Source organism: Nerophis lumbriciformis, linkage group LG34, assembly GCF_033978685.3.
Source record: "Nerophis lumbriciformis linkage group LG34, RoL_Nlum_v2.1, whole genome shotgun sequence".
Taxonomy (NCBI): domain Eukaryota; kingdom Metazoa; phylum Chordata; class Actinopteri; order Syngnathiformes; family Syngnathidae; genus Nerophis; species Nerophis lumbriciformis.
In genome coordinates this window covers 1,149,515-1,158,120 of record NC_084581.2, presented here as the reverse complement: position 1 = coordinate 1,158,120, position 8,606 = coordinate 1,149,515, and positions in this window count along the sequence as shown.

Genomic DNA, 8,606 nt, shown 5'->3' with positions numbered 1-8,606 from the left:
GAAGTGTTCCTGAGCCCATGTGGTGATATCCTTTAGAGATTGATGTCAGTTTTTGATACAGTGCCTGCCGTCTGAGGGATCGAAGGTCACGGTCATTCAATGTTGGTTTCCGGCCATGCCGCTTACGTGGAGTGATTTCTCCAGATTCTCTGAACCTTTTGATGATTTTATGGACCGTAGATGTTGAAATCCCTAAATTTCTTGCAATTGCACTTACATTTTTTGCAATTGCAGTTATTCTTAAACTGTTTGACTATTTGCTCACGCAGTTGTGGACAAATGATAATAAATGATAAATGGGTTGTACTTGTATAGCGCTTTTCTACCTTCAAGGTACTCAAAGCGCTTTGACACTACTTCCACATTTACCCATTCACACATACATTCACACACTGGTGGAGGGAGCTGCCATGCAAGGCGCTAACCAGCACCCATCAGGAGCAAGGGTGAAGTGTCTTGCTCAGGACACAACGGACATGACGAGGTTGGTACTAGGTGGGGATTGAACCAGGGACCCTCGGGTCACGCACGGCCATTCTCCCACTGCGCCACGCCGACAAAGGGGTGTACCTCGCCCCATCCTTTCTTGTGAAAGACTGAGCATTTTTTTGGAAGCTGTTTTTATACCCAATCATGGCACCCACCTGTTCCCAATTAGCCTGCACACCTGTGGGATGTTCCAAATAAGATGAGCTGTTTGATGAGCATTCTTCAACTTTATCAGTATTTATTGCCACCTTTCCCAACTTCTTTGTCACGTGTTTGAACATCAAATATGTTGTCTTTGTAGCATATTCAACTGAATATGGGTTGAAAATGATTTGCCAATCATTGTATTCCGTTTATATTTACATCTAACACAATTTCCCAACTCATATGGAAACAGGGTTTGTACATCAACTTTTCTGACCATTGAGCTGGTGCCCCGAGGTTATCTAAACAGAATCCACGTAATCAAATCTTGTTTGCTTTTCAGGAACGACAAGAGTTCTAAATCTCCCCTAGTAATGTTTGCGTGTGTAGAGGGTTTAATTTGCACTCACAATACAAGTTAACTGTGAACGCCTTGTGCGATCTTTGTATTTGAACACTGACGTCTCTATTAGTGCAGTTCAGATTGCAAACGGTGGTGACTGCATGAACATTCACCCCACTGACTTACCGGACGTTGGACTTAACGAAGCTAGCAGATAAGTTCACCACCAGGCCACGGAAATATATTAATAAATATCAGGCTCACACGGTGCACAAGCAGGAAACGACAATGTTAGAAATAATGATATTTTGTGTTTTGTGTTTATGTTGGCCAACTTTGACATTCAATTTAGACCTGGAGATGGAAAGAAAGACACAACAAGATGCCTATTTGCCCTCCCGTTTTCCTTTTTTTTTTTTTTTTTAATAAATCTGTTTGCGTATTATGATTAATTCTTAATCGAAACAGGAAGATAGCAATAGTGCTACTTGCTGGATCAGCTTATCACCCAGCTTCTAAAACTTGTAGAATCAGAATCAAAATCAGAATCACAATAGTTTGTATTGCCATTGTTTGAGAACGGGTTCACAAACTAGGAATTTTACTTGGTGCAATCGTGCAACATAAAACACATCCTGACCAGAAAATAAATGCCATCCTTTTTCATTGTTTTCCCAAATTATATATAGGAACTATCAGTGCTTCTTTCCAGCTTCTGGGCAAAAATCCTACATCCCTATGAGGCACCCATTGCTCAGATGTTTCATCATGCTATACGTTACTTCATCAATTCTCGGGGCAGTTTTTTTTGTCTTGTTCAGTGAATATATTATCGGGTCCATCAAAATCAGATCTAATACAAAATGCTTCGCTATTTTCTAATTTAGTTTTCCGTAGGCCTTGTTTTTCTTGCTCATTGAAATGATCAGAACTGTGAACCTTAACAAAAGTCTCTGCCAACAATTCATTAACTGCAGTCACTCCTCCATCATTGAGAACAGGAAGGACCCGATTTCTCCTATCCCCGCCCATCTTTTTAACCACACCCCATACCTGTGTAATATTAATTTAGCTCCCAATAAAATCACAATATCCTTTCCAATATTCAATTTTAGCTGGTCTTATCCACAGTCTGAGCTTGCTTATAATGAACCAGATGCTGAAAATCATGTGTCATTTTAACCAATTTACAGTAAATGCTTTGCTCATACTTTTAATAGCTACCTTGCAGGCCTCATGCCACCGCAGTACAACCTTCTTGCTTCTACTTCCCTTACTCTTCAACTAGATTTGGTAGCAGCTAGCAGAATACCCTGCTTTATTTTACAATAAATGTCTACTATTGTGACTTCATTGACAACATCAATTTCTTCAGATGACTTTTCACTAACTTCTGCAAACTTTCCCCAGTTTGATTTTAAAAATACCCATCTTCCTCTCCCACTTCCCCAATTTCAGGCATAGTGATATGTAATTTACACTAAACTGGGTAATGGTCAGAGGTGGGACCAAGTCATTGTTTTGCAAGTCACAAGTAAGTCTCAAGTCTTTGCCCTCAAGTCCGAGTCAAGTCCCGAGTCAAGACAGGCAAGCCCCGAGTCAAGTCCAAAGTCAAGACTGGAAAGTCTCAAGTCAAGTCCTAAGTCCTGCATTTTGAGTTTCGAGTCCTTTCAAGTCCTTTTAACCACAGACTAATATATTAACACAGATTTTGTATGCTTTTCAAATGCTGTATTTATTTATTAAAACAAGTGCATTTTAAATTGCAGGAAAGAAAATTGTGCTGACATTGCACTTTATAATAGCACTATTAACCAGTCATTTTAAACATTAACTCATTCCTTTACAGAACAAACACATTGAAAAATAAAGTGCAAATGTACTTATTTGTACAAAAGTGTTAACATTGAAAAAACATGACATATACGTGAACATAACAAAAAAGTTGTACTTTTTATATGTCAGGGCCCTATGCTGCATTGCATTTGCAAAAGACCAAATTAGCCAAGAGTCTGTCAGTCATTTGTGCACGATGGGGGCGTAGTATGATGCCACCATGGCTGAAAACTCGCTCCACTGGAGCACTGGAGGCAGGCACTGCCAAGACTCTCATGGCCACTCGGAACAGTGAAGGAAGAGTCTTCATGTTCAATGCCCAGAACAAAAGAGGGGAGAGAGTTGTTTTGGGTTGGTGCACTACTTGTAAGTGTATCTTGTGTTTTTTATGTTGATTTAATTAAAAAAAGAAAAGAAAAAAAAATTATTTCTTGTGCGGCCCGATACCAATCGATGCACGGACCAGTACCGGGCCGCGGCCCGGTGGTTGGGGACCACTGAGGTAAACAACCAACAGTATGTCAGAAAGCTAGCTAAAACGGTACACATATTCATAATATAGTATACATTTTAACTGACCTTTATTTGACTATTTTTGTCTTTTTTTAGGTGGCTAAAATACGCGGTGCTGCTGACCGCCGTCTAACGTTACGTGTGATATATTGACTAACGTAACCCTGCTTGAAAAAAATCACTGAACAAAAAGTATGAATAAGGTAGTGAACTGCAACAGATTCCCGTGTTTGCAATAACGTTATAACGTTAGCAGTGAGTTTACAGCCTCACTGATTTAACTACACAGCAAATAAAAGTCACGTTACTTAGCCAATAAACGTTATCTTACATTCAAAACTTACCGTTCTTTGTGCAACTTCAAATGCCGGACGAAGTTGGAAGTTGTTGCCTCTCCATCAGTAATTTTCGAACCGCATGTGTTGCATACTGCAAACCGTTTTGTGTTGACCACCTCGTAATTTTTATACCCAAACAAAATTATTTTAGGTATCATTTTTTGTTCACTGGCGTGTGGTTTGGACATGTCTTCTTCGTTGGTTGTCCTGCAATTTGATTGGATGAATGCTGTGCGATGAAAACAAAGTAGATCTAATTTGATTGGCTGTTGTACTGAGAGCACACCAGCTGACACACGCAATGCTGATAGACAAGTACACAATGAAAAATACGGAGCGCTCCCGAATAACTTTTTCATCTTTGGGTTTTGGGGAAAGTAGCAAGTCATGTCAAGTCATGTCAATTCAAAAGGCTCAAGTCCAAGTGAAGTCACAAGTCATTGATGTTAAAGTCTAAGTCGAGTTGCAAGTCTTTTTACATTTTGTCAAGTCGAGTCTAAAGTCATCAAATTCATGACTCGAGTCTGACTCGAGTCCAAGTCATGTGACTCGAGTCCACACCTCTGGTAATGGTCACTTCCAACGCCAAAAAGAGCAGTCAGCGGGCTGGGTATTATTGTCCTATCGAGAGCCTGCCCGAGTGTCAAAAATAGCAGACCAAAAACTTGAGAGTTTTGGGCACGTCCAGAACATATGCTAATGGTCAGCTGGAGATTGTCTACAGCGGTTACAAGCGTCGCTATGGTTGGGGTATATTTTAGCCAGTCTAGCATTGGTGAAATGTGCTTTATGTAGTACCTTACACTGTAATAGGCCATGCCTAGCACATATAGACGATGAATGTACCAGCCTCACAGCCTCTCTTCAATGCCCATCAGGTATAGGTGCCCCAAGGTCATGCTCCCAGGATTCTCTGGCATGTGCAATGTTAACTGGATTCAGAAGGCCGATTTCATTATATATGACAGATATCAAACGTCGTTGGTCAGAGTCAAAGGAGAGAAACCGATCGATTTCTGCTTCTGGGGGGCGATTGGGAAAATGAAGAAATTGTTTTTTAATAAAATGCCTTGTTTGGAGGTATCGAAAGAAATAAGTATTAGGCAGATTGTATCTTGTTGACAGAGATGCGAAGGAAGAGAACACTCCATCGTGATACAGGTCATTGAAATTTTTAAGGGCGTTAGTCGACCAATCGCGAAACGCAGGATCAGAGCAGGCAGGGGGAAAGGCAGGATTGTTCAAAATCGGAGCACCACTGGAAGCCCTGTGTAAGCCGTGATGTTTCCTAAATTGAGTCCAAATGTTATTGGTATTTTTAACAACTGGGTTTAGAGAGGTCTCCAATAAAAAATAAGGGTAGCTGTGAGCAAATCACCGCATGCAGGGAACCATTAGACGATGCCACCTCTATGTGAGCCCAAGGTGGACAGACGGCTGGGGAGTCGCAGTGGACCCAGTACATAACGTTTATTAATAGGTAAGTGGAGTCTCGTACGAGACTCTAACCCAAGAAATAAAATTAGGACATACTTGCCAACCTTGAGACCTCCGATTTCGGGAGGTGGGGGCGGGGGGGCGTTGTTGGGGGGCGTGGTTAAGAGGGGAGGAGTATATTTACAGCTAGAATTCACCAAGTCAAGTATTTCATATATATATATATATATATATATATATATATATATATATATATAAGAAATACTTGACTTTCAGTGAATTCTAGCTATATACAGTATATATCCATCCATTTTCTACCGCTTATTCCCTTTTTTGGGGTCGCGGGGGGCGCTTGAGCCTATCTCAGCTACAATCGGGCGGAAGGCGGGGTACACCCTGGACAAGTCGCCACCTCATCGCAGGGCCAATACAGTATATATATTTGTTTTATTATATATATATATATATATATATATATATATATATATATATATATAAATAAGAGAAATACTTGAATTTCAGTGTTCATTTATTTACAGGGCAGCACGGTGGAAGAGGGGTTAGTGCGTCTGCCTCACAATACGAAGGTCCTGAGTAGTAGTGAGTTCAATCCCGGCCTCGGGATCTTTCTGTGTGGAGTTTGCATGTTCTCCCCGTGACTGCGTGGGTTCCCTCCGGGTACTCCGGCTTCCTCCCACCTCCAAAAACATGCACCTGGGGATAGGTTGATTGGCAACACTAAAATTGACCCTAGTGTGTGAATGTGAGTGTGAATGTTGTCTGTCTATCTGTGTTGGCCCTGCGATGAGGTGGCGACTTGTCTAGGGTGTACCCCGCCTTCCGCCCGATTGTAGCTGAGATAGGCTCCAGCGCCCCCCGCGACCCCGAAGGGAATAAGCGGTAGAAAATGGATGGATGGATGGCATTTATTTACACATATACACACACATAACACTCATTGTTGAGTTAAGGGTTGAATTGTCCATCCTTGTTCTATTCTCTGTCACTATTTTTCTAACCATGCTGAACACCCTCTCTGATGATGCATTCTGATTCGTCTCCTTGTTGTGTGCGCAGTTGTGCATTCATTAAAAGCCGTAGATGTTATTGTCACATATGCATGTACAGTAGATGGCAGTATTGCCCTGTTTAAGAGTGTCACAACATTGCTGTTTACGGCAGACGAACTGCTTTACGGTAGACGAAAACGTGACTGCTGTTGTTGTGTGTTGTTACCGCGCTGGGAGGACGTTAATGAAACTGCCTAACAATAAACCCACATAAGAAACCAAGAACTCGCCCTCCATCATTTTACAGTTATAACGTCATTGGGCAGGCACGCTGTTTTATTGTGGGAAAGCGGACGTGAAAACAGGCTGTCGACACGTCACTCAGGTCCGGGAGATTTTCGGGAGAAAATTTGTCCCGGGAGGTTTTCGGGAGAGGCGCTGTATTTCGGGAGTCTCCCGGAAAATCCGGGAGGGTTGGCAAGTATGAATTAGGATCAAAACCAAATTTTTCCAAAATAAAAAATAAGTAGTCCCACTCCACCCTGTCGAACGCCTTCTCCGCATCCAGCGCCACCACAACCTCCGGAGTATCGGATGGTGGAGAGAGAACTATATTCAACAATCTTCTGTTTTTAAAGAATGGATGCCTCCCCAGCGTGAAACCTGTCTGATCAGCCGAAATTATTGATGGCATCACGGCTTGGAGACGTATAGAGAGAACTTTCGCCAGAATCTTGCAGTCCACGTTCAAAAGTGAGATCGGTCTGTAGCTACCACAAGAGGTAGCATCCCTGTCTTTCTTAAGAAGTAATGAAATGGAAGATTTCGACATAGTCCTTGGTAAGCGGCCAGCGTTAAAGGAATCATTGAACATTCTTGCTAAAATGGGGGATAACAGTAAGAATAAGACTTGTAAAATTCCACTGTGAAGCCATCAGGGCCGGGCGACTTTCCATTTTGCATAGATCGAATTGCCTCCTGTATCTCCGACGAGGAGACGGGTCTACCCAGTACCCTGGCAATGTTTCCATCAATGCAAGGATATGTTAATGAATCGAGGGGGTTGGAGAAAATCGCGGAGACAGGAGAACACTCAGAAGTGTACAATTTAGTGTAAAATTCGGAAAAACACCTATTAATGTCCACTGGATCGGAAGTATAACTACCATCGGCTAGTCTAGTTTTGGGAATCGACCGCAATGCCCGTTGCGCTAAAAGTCGGCCGGCCTTGTCTCCATGTTGAAAGAAGCATTGTTTGGATTGTCGCAGTTGTCTCTCTACTATGTGCGTCATAAGCAGGTCATGTTAAGAATTTAACAAAATACGTTTCTTATACAGGGTTGGAGATGGACAAACGTCGTATACACTGTCGAGGTCAAGGAGTTCTTTAGCAATTTCCCTCAGCCTAGGCCCCCGGTCGCAGATTAGATTGTATCTTTAGTAATAAGGATGACGTCCAGGAAATCCACAATAATGTGTGTCCTGACTCCTTGGCCACAATTAGTAGGTAGAGAAAATGAACAACATTATAGGGGTGGGCCAAAGAAAAGGCAAACTAAATAAAAATACATACATTGGGGTATGGGGACCCCTAGAAGTAGTTTTTATTTTTATTTAACCAGGAAAAATCCCATTGAGATTAAGAACCTCTTTTTCAAAGGGAGTCCTGGCCAAGAGGCAGCAAAGTTACAAATAAAATCACATTCACATTATACATTCAAATGACAGGATGGACATCAAGTAAAACAGTTACAGATAACTGAGGCTTCTTCAAATGCTCTGTTTAGATTTAAAAGCATTTAAGGATAAAAATTCAGTCAGTTTCCAGTTTTTGTAGCATGTTCCAAGCACAAGGAGCTGCATGGACAAAAGCTTTTTTCCCTAGCTTATTGCGAGCAAAAGGGACAGAGAGCAACAGCTGATCGTTGGATCTCAGTGCATAAGAGTCCGTACTTCTCTGTGAAATCAATACACAAATGTAATCAGGCAATAGTTCCAGAAGAGCCTTGTAAATAAAGATGCACCAATGACACTGTCTTCTAATGCAGTGGTCCCCAACCTTTTTGTAGCTGCGGACCGGTCAACGCTTGAAAATTTGTCCCGCGGACCGGGGAGGGGGGGGTGATTTTTTTTTAAATTTTTTTAAATAAATAAATACAATCATGTGTGCTTACGGACTGTATCCCTGCAGACTGTATTGATATACATTGATATATAGTGTATATATTGTGTTTTTATGTTGATTTAATTTAAAAGAAAATAATAATACATTATTTTATTTATTTTATTTTATTTTTTTCTTGTGCGGCCCGGCACCAATCGGTCCGCGGCCCGGTGGTTGGGGACCACTGTCCTAATGGACAGAGAAGGCCACCCCACCCGAGAGTAGGAGTAGTAGTTGTAGTATTAGTTGTAGGGTGTCCCCAGCTAAATGACAGATAGTTAATAGACTGACCCTTATGTGGACATTTTTAAAAGGCAGTTAAAAGCACATTT